This window comes from Lissotriton vulgaris, chromosome 10 (assembly GCF_964263255.1).
Source record: "Lissotriton vulgaris chromosome 10, aLisVul1.2, whole genome shotgun sequence".
Taxonomy (NCBI): Eukaryota; Metazoa; Chordata; class Amphibia; order Caudata; family Salamandridae; genus Lissotriton; species Lissotriton vulgaris.
Window position 1 is genome coordinate 116,856,110 of NC_141698.1, and position 18,706 is coordinate 116,874,815.

The window sequence follows — 18,706 nt, forward strand, 5'->3', positions numbered from 1 at the left end:
AGCAGGCAGGCATAAAGGTGCACGGGGGAGCGGCCGCGGTGCGCTGAGTGGGGCTGTGGCAGGGCCCATTAACTGCTGGGTGAAGCTACCGGCTGCCTGAATTTTTTTTAAACGTATGAATCCTGTGCCATTGATTTTTAATCTCTGCCATTTTAATTGTGCATACTGTGTGTGGTGAATGTTGGGGGCAGTCTTACCTTCATGTGGCTACGGTGACCTGGGCAAAATCCTCACTCCTACCCGCCCCGGTCTGACGCGGTAACCAGTACCGTTGCGCGGAGGGCGGGGTAAGGAGAGCCAGGCACTTCCGGTCGACCAGTTAAGGGTCTATTTGCGGGGATCAGGCAGGCATAAAGGTGCACGGGGTAGCGGCCGCGGTGCGCTGAGTGGGGCTGTGGCAGGGCCCATTAACTGCTGGGTGAAGCTACCGGCTGCCTGAATTTTTTTTAAACGTATGAATCCTGTGCCATTGATTTTTAATCTCTGCCATTTTAATTGTGCATACTGTGTGTGGTGAGTGTTGGGGGCAGTCTTACCTCCTTGTGGGTACGGTGACCTGGGCTCAGTCCTCACTCCTACCCGCCCTGTCCGACGCGGTAACTAGTACGGTTGCGTGGAGGGCGGGGTAGGGAGAGCCAGGCACTTCCGGTCGGCCGGTTAGCGGTCCAGTTGCGGGGAACAGGTAATTATTTAATCAGATGTCCCAGCGACCGCACAGTGGATGCGCGCAGCGGGCGCGTCACTGGCGCACCGCTTGCGCGCCAAAGGCAAGCCCGTCTGTGTCCGTCCGCAGCCAGACGGGGCCCGGGGCCTGAACCCCTGGTTGTGCCCCAGTAAAGCCACAGTATAGCTCCCTGGAATTGCTTGCTATGTGGGCCCTATTGCAGATCTGTGCAGTCACAGCTTGGCGGGAGGCAGTAAGAGCAGGGATTGCAGGCATTGCTCTTTCAAATTTAGTGTGGGGAGTGAGGTGGACTAGAAAAACCCTAATATGAACTGCTGTTTTGCTGAATTGCCGGTCACTTAGGAAACACAGACTGGAGGTCTACGACCAGCTCTTAGATGGTCAGGTAGACGTAATGTTTCTCTCTGAGACTTGCCTGGACGAGGAGTCGGCGCCAGAGATCTTATAGGCACTACCCAGGGGCTATGCGATAACCAGGATAGATAGAGCTTCCGGCAGAGTTGGCGGAGTAGCAAATCATTTTCAAGAATAACATTCAATGCACCCTCGAGTCTATTGCTATTGTCGATAGTGAGGCTGGATTCTTTATGATTAAGGTGGGCCCGAACTATATTGTGAAAGGGCTTTTGATCTACAGACCTCCTGGTCCCCCTAATAGCCTTTCCTCTAGTTTGATGGACTACCTTACTCAACCGGCACTACAGTATGATAAACTTTTAGTGCTGGGTGATCTTAATTTGCATTTTGATGATGCTTGTTGTACAGCGGTGGGTGAACTTTGTCAGGAAATGGCCACTCTACAACTTAAGTTATTATCAGACTCCCCCACCCATCTTAGGGGCCATCTGCTGGACCCTCTTTTTGCGAATTGGGAGGATATAATTGTTTATTCCCCTCTCCCTGTTGTATGGACAGACCATTTCTTGGTCCCTTTTGCTATGAGATTGCCGGTGCCAAAGATACGGGAGAAAGTAAAAAGGGGCATAGTGTGTCGGAGATGGGTGGGCTTCTCGTAGGGAAAGTTCAGTAGTGCCCTTTCGCTGGGGGGCCTACCTGGTGGCACAGATGCTGAAAGGGTGTGCATAAACTTGGACAGGCGGATTACGGAGGCCCTGGACAGCACCGCCCCCAGGTCACAATAATTACAGGGTAGAGCACATAAATCTGCTCCTTGGTATTCAGACGCCTTGAGAACGGCAAAAGCAGAATGCAAACGCCTGGAAAGTCGGTAGAGGAAAGACTTCTCTGACCAGGGGAGGAGGGGTATACAAAGGCACTGAATAGCTACCATGGGCTCATTAGAAGAGCAAAGGCAGTGTACTATCTGGAGAGAATTGGATCGGCGGGCAACTCTACACAGGAACTGTTTAGGGTTTATAAGGAGATATTTTCGTTATCTACGTCAGCTGCTCCGGTTGTGGGCTCAGAAGAGCTATGCAACCGTGTGGCAGATTTTTTCTCTGACAAAGTGGAGAAAATATATTTCACCTTCCCTGACTCCGCCCGAGTAGGAGAGGAGGTGGTGGAGGAGATAGAGTATGCCTGGGAGGGTGAAGGGTTGAAGAGTTTTACCATGCCTCACCCAGAAGAGCCAATTGAAATTTGTATTAGTATAGAATTGGGTTCTCCTAGAGACCCGGTGCCATATTCTGGAGCCATATATTAGACACCTGGTGGAGACTTCTTTTAGGACTTGCACAGTACCAGGATGCTGGAAGGAAGCTGTGTTCCTACCGCTCCACAAGAAGCCTTATATTGTCCCAGATCAACTGGATAATCTTGAGCTGTTCAGAGTCCCCACAGCTTTCTACACCACTGTGTTCTTTCTCCAACTCAATTAATTTCCTCATGAAGTCAGCATCTACAATCAATATTTTACTCTGAGAAACCTTACTAGAGTGCTTAATGTCCTCTGAAACTCCTCTCCCCTTATGTATTTTCTCATACTCTGTCCTTCTCATGTTCCATTTCTCTTGTCCTCCCCTTTTAGCAGAAAGCCTTTCTCAAGTGAATGCATGCACATTTCCCATAGATTTGTTTTTACAAACATTAAAAAACAAAAAAGACATTGGTCCTATTCACAAAGGCAATCTGAGGCAAAAGCCTAACTTTATGACTTTTGGCATGCATAGGTGTCATTTACGAGTCGTATCTTTACGTCTGCAGTCGGACCGGAATCTCCAGCTCGGGCTGTAGTCTCCGCACCTGGGCCGTACTCTCCGGATCGGGGTGGATGAAGTGTAATCAATGGGCGAGAATCCCATTTTTACAAAAAGGAGCATTAGGAATGTATGATAAATGGTAGAGGAGGTCAGGAGAATCAGTTTGGGCAGCTAAAAGGGTGTGGCCGGACACTATATAATTTCCCAGAAAAGTTTGCTCCTATGCATCATGGTACTTGCAGTCCACACTTTGCGCTCCCCTTAGTGTTGACTGTAGTGTCAACACTATAGTCAACACTGAGGGGAGCGCAAATTGTGGACTGCATGTACCATGATGCAAAGGAGCAAACCTCTCCTGGGAAATGATGGAGTGTCCAGCCACACCCTTTTCCCTGCCCAAACTGATTTTCATGACCTTCTCTACCATTTATCACAGGTTCCTTAGGTCTCTTTTTTGTAAAAATTGTATTCTGGTACATTGATTACACTTCATCCGGCCCGAGCTGGAGAGTGTGGCCGAAGCTGGAGATTCCAGCCCCACTGTGGATGTAAAGATACAACTTGTAAATGACCTCTGTGAATACCAAAAGTCGTGAAGATAGACTTTTGTCTCAGATTGCCTTTGTGAATCGAGCCCATTCTTTATACGCAAACAGATATGGCAATGAGAAATATAATGAAAAACAAATACACCGTACAAATCATTTTTCTTTTGAGTATATAAATCACATACTTTACATTTAAATAATGTAATATTTACAAAGCAGAACAATATGGTCATTGAGCTGATTTCCAACATTGTTAATGCCTGAGGATTACAAAGGCTAGAACAGAATGTTGTGAATCCATGATATCCCAGCTGACAATGTTGTGATAAAGATCATAGCCACAATTGACAACTATGGTGTTTAAGAGGGGGGAAAGTTTTAAAATATGTATGTTGTGTACAATGATTTAACAGAATAAATTCTGGCACATAATTATTTAAATATTAAGGACTAATACAGAGCTGCAAAACCCGTGAAAATTCCTGAAATTTACAATAAATGATGACGTGTGAAACTGGGAATATCTAATGTGATGGTGATAATATAATCCAGTTACTATGCTCATAATTTAGGATCTTCAAGATGCACATGTATATGATGGCAGTGGCAATATATAACCAAAGCATACAACCTTTTATCATGGCCAATTATAATATGAGACTTTGTGAACTGTATGTTCTATATTAGATACATCTGTGTGTCTCCAACATATCAAACTCGACTGCAGCTAAGATTGACAGCACGTACCTAGGTTCCCAAATATAAAACACAATACATCTGTAAGCATCTTATTGCATAAGTGGGTCAATGGTGACTGTTCAGAGGCATAAATGTTGGAGAGACAACCTTTAGATGATTACTCCAAAAAATCAGTATGTAAATGGTAGAGTTCACCCATGTGTTTGTGTAATATGCAATACAGTCTATTACACCCATTAATAAAATACATATTCATCTCAATTTTTCGAGCATAAAGTAAATTAGTTGCCAGATAAAATTCATCACTGAAAATCATCACATAAATACATGGTTGGAAATAGTTAGGTAAGGTACTAAGGGGCATACTTACAACTAAAGTGGCGGAGCGCGGTGTTAAGCCAAGAAGGTTAAAGCAGCGATACGACACCTTAGGAACATAGAGCTGCACCGTATTTACAACAATTTGGTGCAGGCCTGCGTTTCTCGCTGCACTGGTGCTAAATTTAGCTGCCTAGTGCCAACGCAGCACCCTTGACCATAGTGCAAGGTGCCTGTGTTGTGGGAAATGATTGTATATGTGCAGAAAGGTGTCCCTTCCTGCACATAAACGATCATTACAAATGGCGATTTGTAACTTTTTGTACTGCTTTGTGCTGCACACATAGAAGTTGCAACTCGTCATTTTAAAAATGATTGCTTATGTGTAGGAAGGGGCACCTTCTTGCACATAAACAATCCTACATGGCGTTTTCCTGTTTCTATGTGTGCTTCACAATGTAGCATACATAGAAACAGAAAACACTTGAAGAAATAAAGCATTTCTCCTAGTTTTGCCTGTTTAAGTCCAGGTTTTCCCTGGTCTTATCTTTGGCACTGCCCCATATTTACGCCACTCATGTAAATATAGGACAGCATCAAAATCAATGGGTGTTGCGGCTGAACGCCCACCACAACACCCATTGTCCAATCCTTCACGCTAAGTATAGCATGAAACGGTGCCTTAGTCACACAATAAAACCCCTATTCCCACAGGAACGTCTGAAAAAAGTGACGTTCCTGTGGCAATAGGGGCTTGTAAATATGCCCCTACGAGTTTAGGTTACATTACAAAACATACAAATTCACTGAAAAAAACAAAGGTTACAGTGATGTTATAGTTATGCTTTGTAATATTATAAAAACTAGCGTTTTAAAACAAAATACCACTAATATTTACCAGTTATAGTTTACTGAGCTAACTCTAATTCGTCCCCCTGTCATGCACTGCTCATAGTCTCACATATTACATCACTCATTACATGTTCAGGGGCATCATTGAAGGCATCACTGGTGACATCTCAAATGACATCAATAATGACATCACTGATTACAACATTTAATGAGTGTGACGGTTTGCTATACTCAAATATATTTATTAAGGTACAGCTACAGCAACATTTCTAAATATTTTCAACTGCTATTGACTGTAAGTTTTTGCAACATGCTTGGCTACCTCATCGTGCTTGGGTATCTGCAGGGAGTGACCTCTCAATGGAACATTGTGCACCGCACACAGGATGTGTGTAGTAGGGGCTTGGCCACCTAATGTGGCTTAGCTATCTAGTAGAAGAGGAGCCTCAGTGTAGAGTTGTGCACAGGGCAAACACTGTGCATAGAAGGGGTTTCCTATCTAATGTTGCTTGGGTGTCTGGAGGAGGTTGTGGGTTTCGTGTAGTAGGGGATCAGACACCTAATGGGTTTGAATGTCTAGGGAGAGTGGGCTCTCTGTGAAGAGTTGTGCACAGAGCAAAGACTGTGTGTAGTAGGAGTTTAGCAAACTAATGTGGCTTGTGTGTCTGGGTGTCTGGAGGGGGTGGCTTCTCTATGCAGAGATGTGCACAAGGTGAAGGGTGTGTGTTTCAGAGGCTGGGCCATCTAATGGTACATGGGTCTGAAGGGCAAGTAGCCCCTTCCTGAAGAGCTGTGCACATGGAAAAGGCTGTGTGTAATAGGTGCCTCGCCACCTAATGGGGTTTGGATCTCTGAAGTGAGTGGGCTCTCTGTGAAGAGCTGTGCACAGGGCAATGGATGTGCGCAGTAGTGGCTTAGCAACGTAATCAGGATTTTGTGCCTGCAGGTAGTGGTTTCTCGGTGAAGAGTGTCCGCAGGGTGAAAGCTGTGCACAGTAGGTGCTGGGCCATCTAATGGGGCTTGGTTGTTTGGAGGGAGTGGGTTGTCTATAAAGAGCTGTGCATAGTGGGGGCTTAGCCACGTAACTGGGCTTGAGTGGCATCTCTATGAACAGGTGCACTGATTTGTAGAGTGAATTGAACATCAGTAGCATTGATTATGTCATCAGTGATGTTATTTGAGATGTCATCAGTGATCGCATCAATGAATTCATTGGACATGCTAAGAAGTATGTAATATGTAAGGTTAAAAGCACTGTGTGCTGGAGGCACGCGTTATAGTTAGCTTAGTGAACTATAACTGGTGAATTGTTTTCAAATGCTAGTTTTTATATTCTTACAAGGCTTAACTAGAACGTCACTTTTACCTTTGGTTCTACACTGAGTTTCTAGTTTTTTTTTAAAGCAACGTAAACTCTTAGTACCATATCTGACTATAATGTTACTTTACTCTTTGTTCTATCTGGCCTTTTGAACATTAAGTAAGATCTTAGTACCAGCCCTATTTAAAATGTCTCTCTAACCTTTGTTTTTTTAGAGAATTTCTGGATATTTTTAATGTAAAGTAAGATCATATTACCATACTTAATTATAAGGTTAATTTGACCTTAGTTTTTTTCATTGATTTTCTAGGGTTTTTGATAATATTACCATAACTCTTTCACTGAGGATGCCTTTTAACCCCTCTGCGGTGGTTAAACACTGGCAGTGCATGGCTTTAGGCTGTGTGTGCTAGGGGTTTGGTCGAGGGGCCTGACCTTTAGCCAGGCCCTGCCCCCAACCCCCAGCTGGAAGCCAATCCACCACAGGTGAACAACTGCCCACCTTGCAAGGCTTTCAGCTGGCCACAGGGTCGGCCTGTAGCCAACCCCCTGTAGGCTGTCATCTTCTACTGTTCTTGACCATTGGCCGTGCATTGGGTGGGGTGGGCCACAGGGCCATGTTTTAAAAAAAACGAATTCCAGACCGTGGCACGTCTAAAGTAAGCCTCAGGAGTACATGGTGGCTGGCACTCTGGGTCCCTCTGGGTTCCAGCTGGACCTTACTGGTCATCCCTGCAAGAGTACCACAGGACCATTGTGCTGAAAAGTTTTTTTAATTTCGGCGCCAATGAGGGTCTCTTTGGACCACCCCATAAGGACCATGGAATCAAAGTACCCCTACCATGCACCGTTACATTCTATTTTGTAGTCAAATGTCCTGGAATGGAAACCTGTAATGGCAGCCGTTGGGTAAAAAGCCGGAAGCCCTCTCGAACAATGAGAATACACTTTTTTTTATTTGCATGCAGTACTGCAGGCCTTCCAAGGGATTGCGTTGGGACCAACAATCCAGATGTCTCCATTTTTTTTATCTTAATTTTTCAAAAATAGCCGAACAGATTTACACCAAATCACAATAAGCATTGGCAAAACCAAGAGGGTTTGCCTGTGCCCGATCTGTTGGCTTTGCCAATGGTTGTGTAAATGTTGCACAGCAGTGTGAGCTGCTGTGCAACATGGCTTAAAATAAAAAATAAAAAAGAGCACACTATCACGCTGCCACCATCGACTGCTTCATTGGCCAGCATAGGACAGCTTCATAGCGCTTTTTTACCTTCATTTATTTATTCATTTAATGCGTTTTATATAGTGTGGACTTTACCCGAAGGTGTCAGAGCGCTTCACAATAGGAACAGTAGTAGAACATCAGGATAAATTACAAGTCAGCATGTTACAAGAGCAAACGTTATGTTACATAAGGCAATAGTGACAATTGTGTATGTATCAAGAGCAAACAAAATACAAGAGGTAGCAAACGATACGTTACAAAAGGGAAAAAAAGAGACGTGTGTACAAAGAACAAATAGAGGTATAATACTGCACTAAATGACAGATACTCAAAACACAAGAACACAGGTTACGTTACATGAGGCAATGGTGGCAATTGTGCATGTATCAAAAGCAAACAAAATACAAGAGGTAGCAAACGATACATTTCAAGAGGGAACGTGACATGTGCATATTACAAAGGAGTACACAATACAAGTAGAAGTATATTACTGTAATCAATGGCAGACTCCCAAACCACAAGAACACATTGGGAAAGCACTCTAGTCATGTAGAACAGAATTTCCTATAAAGGAGGGACTTCCTTCAGATAATAGAGAGGGCGTGAATTAAGTTTAGAAGTGTCTTTGAAGGATGAGAGCTTTGAGGTCAGTTTTGAAGGCCTGGGAAGAGGTGGTGGTCCGGAGATGAGGCGGAAGTGAGTTCCAGATTCTCACTGCGTTGCCTGAAAAGGATTTGGCCATCGACCTTTCCTTCTTGAAAGTGGGAGGTTCAAGCAATAGGTTTTCCGCATTACGTGATGGTCTAGAGCCACCAGAGAGTTTCACTTTATTCACCAGGAAGCGAGGAGAGGAGTGCAAGGCTTTGTGGGTGATACAGACAGTCTTGAATATAGATCTTGCCTCAATGGGAAGCCAACGGAGGGTGGATAAAATGGGTGTGATGTGGTCGCTTCTTTTGGCCCCCTATATGAAACGAGCTGCTGAATGGAGAACCGATTTAAGGGGGGACAGGTGGGATTTGGGGAGGTCATTAAGAAGAGAGTTGCAGTAGTTCAGTCTGGAGAGAACCAGCGATTGGAACAGGGTTTTAAGGTCATGCTCTGGGAAGAAGCGACAAATCCCCCAAAGAAGGCGCAGTTGGTATCGAGCAGACTTTGCAATGGAATTAATGTGGGAGAGTAGATTGAGTTTTGTGTTGAGAATGACTCCAAGGGATATTGCACTGTCAACAATGATGGGTTTATTGTTAAGTAGATCCATCTGACCCATCCATGATTGAACCGGGGGAGGAGAACGTGAGGAGGAGAGGAGGATGAATTCAGTTTTAGAGGGATTCGGAATTAGTTGATGAGTTAACATCCAGTTTTGAATGGAGTCGAGAGTAGAGCTTAGGATGGAGAGATCGTGAGTGGAGGCAACCTTGAGGTAGATTTTAGTGTCGTCCACATAGAGATGATAGTGGATCCTGGATTTGCTTAGGAGATTTCCCAATGGTTCTAAATAGAGATTGAACAATGTGGGTGCAAGTATAGAGCCTTGAGGAACACCTTGACCACCGCCAAAGGAGATGAAAGACTATTCGCTATTTTGATCATTTGGGATCTATCAGATAGGAAGAAAGCAAACAATTTAAGCACAGTGCCCTCCATGCCCATTCTCTGTTGAAGAGTGTTAAGGAGAGTGTTGTGATTGACAGTGTCAAAGGCTGCAGAAAGGTCAAGGAGAATAAGAAGACAAGACTCGCCAGAGTCGAGTATCTGCAGCGCGTCATCAATCACTTGCAGCAGGGCTGTTTTAGTGCTACAGTTTTGAATGAAGCCGGACTGGAAATTGTCAAGATCATTGTCCTTTATATGACGAGAGAGTTGTTTCACTACACATCTTTCTGTGATTTTCACAAGAAAAGGTAGGTTGGTGATGGGGTGGAAGTTGTTGAGGTTGTTTGCATCAGCAGTGGGCTTTTTAAGCAGAGGGGTGACCTGCCCAGTTTTGAAGGAAACAGGAAGGAGCCTTGACAGAGGGAGAGGTTAACCAAAGTGGCCTAATAGGACAGAGAATGGGTATAGAAGTCAATGGCAATGGCAATGGCACTAGGGATGGGGTCAAGAGAATGGTTGGAGGGCTTTGTTTTGAGGATGCATTTGAGTAAGGCATCTTCTGAGATGGGGGTCAAAGTTCTGCCAAATGGCTAAGGATTTGCGCTCCTCTGGAGGGGTAGGATGACTGACCTGATCCACAAGTGATTTTAAGTTTTTCGTCGAAGAATATAGTGAATTCCGCTGCTTTCTTTGTAGAATCCTCCACCTTGGAGGATGGGGGAGAGCAGTTTGGATTCTTGATGAGGTAGAATAGTTTTTTGGGTCTTTTTTTGGCTGAGTCGAGGAGGGTTCCGAAGTGCTTCGCCTTTCCAAGGAAGATGTGCTTGTGGTACTCAGATCTTGCTGAACGAAGCGTGGCCAAATTATCGGTGGAGGGCGCTTGTCTCCATTGTTTCTCCAGGGATCTTAGGTACTTCCTTTCTTCATAGAGGGATTTGTTGAACCAAGGTACTGAGGGAGTGGGCCTTTACTCTTTGCTTTGGAGAGGAGCAATGATATTGATTTCGACTGCATGGACTGCGAGGCATTGGGAGGTGAGTTCGTTAACATCTAGGTTTCGTGTCTAGCCTTGGGAGTGATAGCAAAGCTGATTCACAGAAGGTACAGAGGTCAATATTTTTTGTGCCACGGAACCAGGAGGTAGCCCTCTTAGGTTGGCCCGAGAGTTATAGAGTGTGATAGGTGAAGAGAAAATGGGATTAGGAAGTGGTCAGACCAGTCAATATGGATAGGGGTAGCGATAGTAAGCATGCCTGTTTTTGAAATAAAAAGGTCCATTATTGAGCCCTTAGAGTGTGTTGTTTCTGTGCAGTGTTGCATAAGATCGTTTGCAGAGAGGAAGGTGGCCATCAAAGTCGCAGAAGAGTCTTGAGACGAGCCCCAGTGGAGATTGAAGTCACCCACGAAGATCTGATTGCCACTTTGCGAGTATTGGTCGCTAATGAAGTCAGTGAGTTCTTCCATAAACTAGTGGCCGCTACAAGCCGGACGGTAAATGGCATGCAGTCTGAGGGGTGAGCGGTGGTGCAATTGAAGTTCAAGGGATAGGCATTCAAAAGTGCGGAAGGAGCTGTTAGGAAAAGCCTTGAGTTGAAGGGAGTTTCTAAAGATGACTGCAACACCTCCCCCAACTTTGTAAATTCTGTCCTTTCGAAATATAGAATAGCCTGTGGGTACTAGGAGATCAAACATAGAGTGAGAGGTATCGTTGAACCGTCTCTGTGAGGAAGAGAATGTCAATATTGTGAAGTATGATGGTGTCGGAGATTTCAAGTTTGTGTTTTATTGCAGATCTGCAGTTGTGGAGCAGACAGCGCAGCTCTGTCAAGACAGTTTTGGTGACGGGGCACTTGGGCTATGAGGGGTGATAGGGATGTTGTGCTTATACAAGGGTGCTCAGGAGGGTTTAGGTGGATGAGAGGTTCTGACAGAGGAGATGGTCAAAATAGTGTAGCTAGTAGGGCTCCTTGGATTTGAAAGTGGAAGAAGGCCGGTGTTGGACTTGGCCCTTCTGGCAGGTTCACCCCTAAACTTTTTGCTTTGTGAATGTGAACTGGTGGTAGTGATTTTTGGTTTCTGAGCACTTTCACTGTGTCCCAGTGGAAAGTGCGTGCACGCTCTGAGTGCATGGAGTAAGGTTGGCCTGCCCTCCCATAGGAATGCATGGGGAATGTCTGTGTCCCTAGTAGTTCCAGATGCGTGGGGTGCACAGGCTCGAGTCTGGTATGTGCGGACTCGTGTCATTGAATGCTTCGCAATGATGTATGTGGCATCATTGTGTCTTGTGCGGAGGTGTCACTTCTAGGAGTTGGCATATTAGTGTAAAATGTGTCTGGCGTGTGATTGGCTGGGGCTGGCTGGAATGCCAGGCTCCATGAGTCATGATGGGTCTGCCTGGTGGTGAGTGTTGAGATTAGCATGCTGATGGCTGGGGAGGAGTGCACCTGGTTCCTGAATAGGGCTAGGCTTTCCCCACACAATGCTGGCTCTGCCCCCTGTGGTGCGTCTAACAACCCTAGCCCTGCCAGTGAATAGAGTGAGGGGCTGAGCATATCAAGAGTGCTCACCAACCTGCTGCAACTGGTTTGCCCCCTCACCCTGTGCCAGAACAAAGGATTACCTGTATAAAAATGGGGCTGTGTCCCCACACAAACTGTTCTTTTCCTGACCTTACTGAGGGGGGCTGCTGCTGCCGGGCGCCAGGAGGAACCGCCACTTGGGACTGCCTTCCTGCTTGCAGGGCCCAGTGAGCTGGCCCCTGGGCCCAGCCTTGCCCCCCCGCCTTGCTGTATTCCTGGAAGGACTTTCTGCTGGACTGTGGCACCCCTACAGCGCCTGGGATCGTTGGTACTTTGTCCTAAAGCGCTTGGGAGCGCTGGCTTCATCTCTAGCACCAGGAATCGCTTTATCTGTGCCTATAGCGCTTGGGAGCGCTTTATTGTCCAGCAGCGCCTGGGAGTGCTGTTCATCGTCTTAGAGCGCTTGGGAGCGCTTTTGTAAGGCAGGTGCCCACCCTGCATTTTGCTGCTCTAGCGGCTGCCCACGCCGCATATTTGTTTGATTTATTTATTTAGAACGGGAGCCTACCCCGTATTGTGCCCGAAAACTTCACCGGCCCGGGAGATCCCGCCTCCTAGACGCGCTGGGATTGGTTCCCGGCTGTCAGGGTTCCCATCGCGTCATCCTGGGGTCGCGCAGGGATTGGCCCGACCTCGAGGGCTTCCCCACACTCTTGCCCTGTGAGGAGGAAGACTGCCGGCGCTCGCGGGGCTCCCATGAGGAGAGGAGAGACCCGCACTGAAAGAAGGCCGGCCGCAGCAGAGACGGAGCAGACGAGGCTCCGGAGAAGGAGAGAGCCCCACTGGTAGAAGCCCAGCAGGAGAGTCGACGCCGCCAGGAGACGCCACCTCCCCAGGTAGCCGGTGAGTGCGGGCGGGCTCCGGGATCGCTCCTCTGCCCAGGGCTCCAGGGGTCATTGGAAGAAGGCCGGCGTTTGAGGGCTTGTGTAAGTTTGTGATGTTTGCAGACGACAGGTTATGCTTTGCTATTGTGGGGTGTGGGGGCGAGGTGCATCTCGTGGGAAGGTGAGTGTTTTCCAAAGGAATTGAGGTGTATGGGTGTATGGAAAAGTGGAAATCTTGGAGCTTCGAAGTGAAATGGTAGCTTCAAGTTGGGAGGTGGAGGTGATGAGAGAGCCTAGCTTATTTTCCAAGAGAGTAGGCCAGAGCACTGCATGTTGAGTGGCTCGATGGAAACAGGAGGGGGTGCAATTGGCAGTGGAAGGCAGGGAGAAGGTGGGGGACGGGAGGGAAATTGGTGGTACAGGGTTCAGAGGTGGGGAAAGGTGGTGGTTGAGAGTCGGCGTTGGTGCATCAGTGGTGAGAGGAGAGTTGTCTTTGTTGGTGTTGCAAGAAGGATAGGAATTAAGGACATAATTAGGGGGAGGTAGGTGAGGAGCGAGGCGGTGGGGCGGAGAGAGAGGGGAGGAGTGTCTGGAGACATAGGAATGAAGAGGGTTTGGGAGGAAGCGGGGGGGGTTGGAGAGGTCCTGTATGCTAGATGAGGAGGCTGTGAGGGAACGGGCATCTGGCGGAGTGAGGGGGGTTGGGAGATAGGGAAATTGAAGAAAGGAAGTGGTTCTGCTAGGCCAGAGGGAGGGAAAGGGAAAGGGAGAGATGCAATGGGTTTGTGGAGAAATCGGGGTACAAAGCGAGGGGAGGAGGGGGAAGAGAAGAGGAGAAGAGGAGGGAATAAGGGGGACGTAAGGAAAGTTAACTAGGGGGAAGGTTGGAGGAGAGGTGGACTAAAAAGGGGGATGGCAAGTAGGGAAAGGGGGGAGGAGATGAGGTTGGATGGTGCAGATTGGCCGAGGAGCGGATTAGCTAGAGGTCCGGCTGAAGTGATGAAGGGGGGGCATGCTGTGAGGGGGGAAGAATGGGAGAGGAGGGCACAGGGGAGGGGGAGGGAAGAGGGTCGACCTGTGCCTCCCAAGAGTGCAGCCTATTGGAGTGTAGGGGGGTCAGAGGCAGAGAGAGGGCAGTAATGGGTAGAGCTAGATGAAGAGTCAAGGGAAAACCAGTCGCAGGGCGGAGAGAAGGGAAGGGAAGAGGTGGTCAGAGAGAGAGAGACGGGTGTCTTTGGCTTGGATCATGACAGTACAGTTGTTATAGAGTGAGATAGTGAGGGAGCTGTTTAAACTTGCAGAGGGGACATTTTTAGCTGTTTACTATGAGGGATAGAGGAGGAAGAGGTGATGTTAAGGGAATTATATAAGCTGGTGGACCAAGAGGGGATGTTGTGAGTGAAAAAAATGAAATCGTTTTTGAGCCTCCCATAACGACCATTGTAAAAGTGATCAACAAAAAGGGAATCAGGGAAACATTCGAAGGTGTTATGTTTAAATCGTTTTGCTGCAGCTTTAGTCAGGTAAGGAGGATAAATGATTTTCTAGCAATTAATTCCAGACTTAACTCGAGTGGTGGCCATGTAGGGAAAATGAGGAGGAGGAGGGTGGTGGGGATATGAGAAGGGTGTTACTAGGAAAGCTGTGGTGAGGAGAAGTATAAGGACAGAAAGGGGGCACATATTCCAGGCGTTGTGTGAAGATATCTGAACTAACGAGCAGTCCAGGAAGTGAGGCGATTAGAAACAGGTTGTTACTTCAGGGCAGGAGAAGATGGGGGCTCTGATTCCAATAGTAGAGAAGGCTTTACTGCTTGGGAGTCTCAATGATTCCGCTAGTATTTGATGGGCCCTTTACCTAGGTAATCACATACTATACATGGTGCCACCTGGCACTAGATCATATCCACAAGGGAATTGTTTACACACAACAGGGCCAACTGGACCACCGTCATAACCATCACAAAGCGAACCCAGCAAAAGCAAAACAGATCACAAACGTACAACCAGCAACCACCAGCAATCACTGTGCACAGCATCCGCCCCGCAACAAAAACCACATTATGCACAGCATCACACTGGGCTCCAAACGCATTGTATGCCCCTAACCTCCTAGGTATAACTAACATTAGGGGCATAAAGCACAGGGTGGACCATAATCTCAATACCATAAACCATAATATGCAAGACAATCTCATAGTCATTCCAACCAAACTTCGAGGTAACCAGGACAGGGTGCGTAGGTCATACCACATGAAATAAATTTACCAGCACCACATAATTACATTAGGGCCTGTGCTGTGCTGCTGTGCAATAGGTCTAAAACAGCGCAGGAGGGTTGGGGAACAAGCAACACGAGGGAGGAGGGTGGGGAACAAAGAACGGACTTCGGGAGTAGGGAGGGGAGTGGGGGAAAAATGGACAGCAGGAGGATATAGAACAACTGCAGGAGAAGGGCAGGGGTGGAAAGAACAAGCAGCTGGAGTAGGGCGGGAGGGTGAGGAAAAAGAGCAGACATCGGGAAGAGGGTGGGGAAAAAGAAAGGACTGTGGGAGGAGGGAAGGGGTGATGGGAAAAAGAACAGACAGGGAGAGTAGGATGGGGTGGATGCACACGTGGTAGAGGTGAGTGCGCACCTGCTGTAGGGTAAGTATAAGTGCGCAGATGCGGTCGAGGTAAATGCACACATGTGGTAAGGGGGAATGCATACATGCGGTAAGAGTGAGTTTCATACATGCGGTAAGGGTGAATGCGCACTTGGTAGGGTGAGTGCTAACATGCGGTAGGGTTGAGTGCACACATGCGGTAGAGTGAGTTCTCACATGGAGATGGGGTGTGTGCACACATATGGCAGGGGTCATACGAACAAACGAGCTAGGTAGTAGCACGCATTCCAACAAGGCGATTCGTGTTCACATTTGACATGGGAAGCTGTAGACGTGTGAAGGAGCTAAAAGCACACATCCGAGTTCTGAAGCGATAGGTGCATTCCATTCTACCCAGCCTACTTCCAATTTCCAGAGAAAAAAAATAATTTCACAGAGGACAAGTGTCTGTGCTGGAAACAACACTCAAGGTACCAGACTTTTTTAATGTAACTCTGCTGGTTAAGATTTTGATCGTCCAGCAGGGCCAGCTAAGCCTTTTTATCTCTCCGAGTTCGAGGACGTGATTTCCCACTTGCTCTGGACCTAAAGCTTCTACCCCAGACAGTGACCACTATGGGTAGATATTTGCGTACCCAGAGAGTTCCTAGTTGATGAAACTCCGAAGCGGCGAGGAGACCTTATCACAGGCATCTTTAAAAGCTTAAGAAACCTCAGATCCACCGAGACTGTTTATATGATGGAGTAACGTTCCTTCTGGGAAGCTGTGAGGAGCGTTCCTAGTGTGCATTAAATGGCTGCACTGTAATTGGAAACTTTAAAATGATAAAATGCTGCGCCCTCCCTGATGATGTGCGCAGATAAGATATGGCAGTGCCTGTGAAAAGGCTGTCCAGCCAGATGAATCTCCGGTTACCTCAATGATCGTTTGAAATGCCAACCTTTCTCGGATGATATGCGGCAAAAACAGATCATTGTGCATATTAAATGGTTCTGTTAGAGCGAGTTCAGATTCCTCTGCCACTATTTAAAATGATGAAATTCCAGCCTTTCTTGGAAGATTCACAGAGAGAAGTCAAGTTACTAGGCTGCTCTGCTAGAGGTATCTCAGTTTCTTTCATGGCGGTTTGAAATGATGATATGCTACCTAGGCCTCGGCGGTAAATTCTGTTCCGCTCGCCGAATTTGCGGAATTTCGCACCGCGAGCAGGTGGAACAAGTAATTCCGCATGTTCGCGGAACTTTTGCGTGCTCGCTGACATTTTTTACCGTTTCACAGAGCTTTGCGTAGAGCGACTCCGCAAACTCCGTCCACCCCATGATATGAGGAGAGGAGAGAAAGCTGTGCAGATTACAACTACTGTTTTAGAGGAAGTCCAGTTTCCTCAGTGATTGTTTGAATTGATTACTGATCAGCCCTTCTACTGTGATATGCTAAGAGGAGAGGTGGTAGTGCATATAAAGGAGCAACTCTTTTCTTTAAATTTTATATTTTTTAGCTCTGTTACCAGAGACACCGCCAAGAGTTGGGTCATATGATGGAATGGCAGCCCATCTCGCAGAGATGGGAGGAAGAGCACAGCAAGCAACTGAAGTTTTAGGGGGAGATTGTTTTGTTATGAAATTATGACATTTCTGCTTAGGTGGTATGAGGAGATCACAGACATACTGGCCTGTTGGATGAAGGTCAGATACTCAATGCCTTCTTCCCAGACATTATAGCAAGAGGAGGGACTACAGTGCATTGTAAGGTGCCAAGGCTTCTCAGATTCCACATAATGTGTATCTGCAGGAGCCAGAGGCCACTGGTAGGATACTGGTCACAGGAAGCTGTACTTGGTCCAGGCTCCATTGCAGGGACGCGAAGACTCAAAGATCCAGGAGGAAGCAGGAGGCAAACAGGAGGTGTGACCAATCAGAAGCAAGAAAAGGAGAGTGACATTGGAAACAACCAATGGTAACAAATGGTAAGTAATGGGTGGGCTCCAAGCCCCTTTTAAGTTTTCTTTTATTTACAAGAGATTTCACAAGCACAGCACAAACACTGAGCAGGCTAAACCTACAAAACACTCTTTCAGAGTAAAGAGCTAGCTTTCTGACAGACTTGGTGTAATTCTTTGCCCATTTTTTCTGTATTGGTGTCTAAAGTTTTTGGGGAAATTGCATGTGGAAAATACATCCTGGGAGCCCCCTTTTCTCAGCGCCCACTTGACAAATCACCCTGAAACTTTCCAGGAAGAAGCTGAAGTTGTTAAACTTTTTTTGTGAGGTTTTGTGAAGATTCGTCAAATTGTGACAATTTATTAGTGAAACAATAAATACTCTTCAACTACTTTACCTGTAACTCACCACTCTACCATGCGCTGTCTTCTCATAAAGGATATTGATTTGCTATGGCATGTGTTGTTATAAATGTTATGATTTCAGATGGTATAAAGGATGTAATATGAAAGGATCTAAACAGTGCACTAAGAAGGCGTGAGTTACAGGTAATGTAGTATGCCTACTGAGATCACTACACTGTGTATGGTGGTGCACAAGTTTTAATAATTTGAAAGTGGTGCATAAATTATACATTTAAGGGGTGCCTGTAGAATCTTTCCTGCCTGCATACGGTAACCAGCCTTCAAACGTGACAGAGAGCCCCTGACCAGACGCCGGCACTGCTGCCTTTGCCGCTGCTCCACCGCTGCCTGTTACCTCCCCCCGCCGCAGCCTTCCTCCATCAGCGCTGCCGCAGTGTGGGGGAGAGAAACTACATCTCCCAGCGGCCTCCGCGACCGGAAGTCGCGTTGAGGCGGAGCGCGCCAGGAGGTGCTTAAAAACGGCAATCACCTGCAGTGGAGCGGGTGCCTGTAGAATCTTTCCTGCCTGCATACGGTAACCAGCCTTCAAACGTGACAGAGAGCCCCTGACCAGACGCCGGCACTGCTGCCTTTGCCGCTGCTCCACCGCTGCCTGTTACTTCCCCCCGCCGCAGCCTTCCTCCATCAGTGCTGCCGCAGTGTGGGGGAGAGAAACTACATCTCCCAGTGGCCTCCGCGACCGGAAGTCGCGTTGAGGCGGAGTACGTACGCCAGGAGGCGCTTAAAAACGGCACTCATCTCCCGCGTCGCGGGAGCGCACGGGGCCGTGCCGGGCTAAGCCCGGGCAAAGGGCGGGCCCTCTGTGGCCCTCAGGGGCCTGAAGTGGCCGGGTCGGGCCACCCCCCTAAGATCGCCCGGTAGGATCTGTAAGCTTAAGTCATCATAAACAACAGACGGAGCGTGGGGCACTAAATACTGCA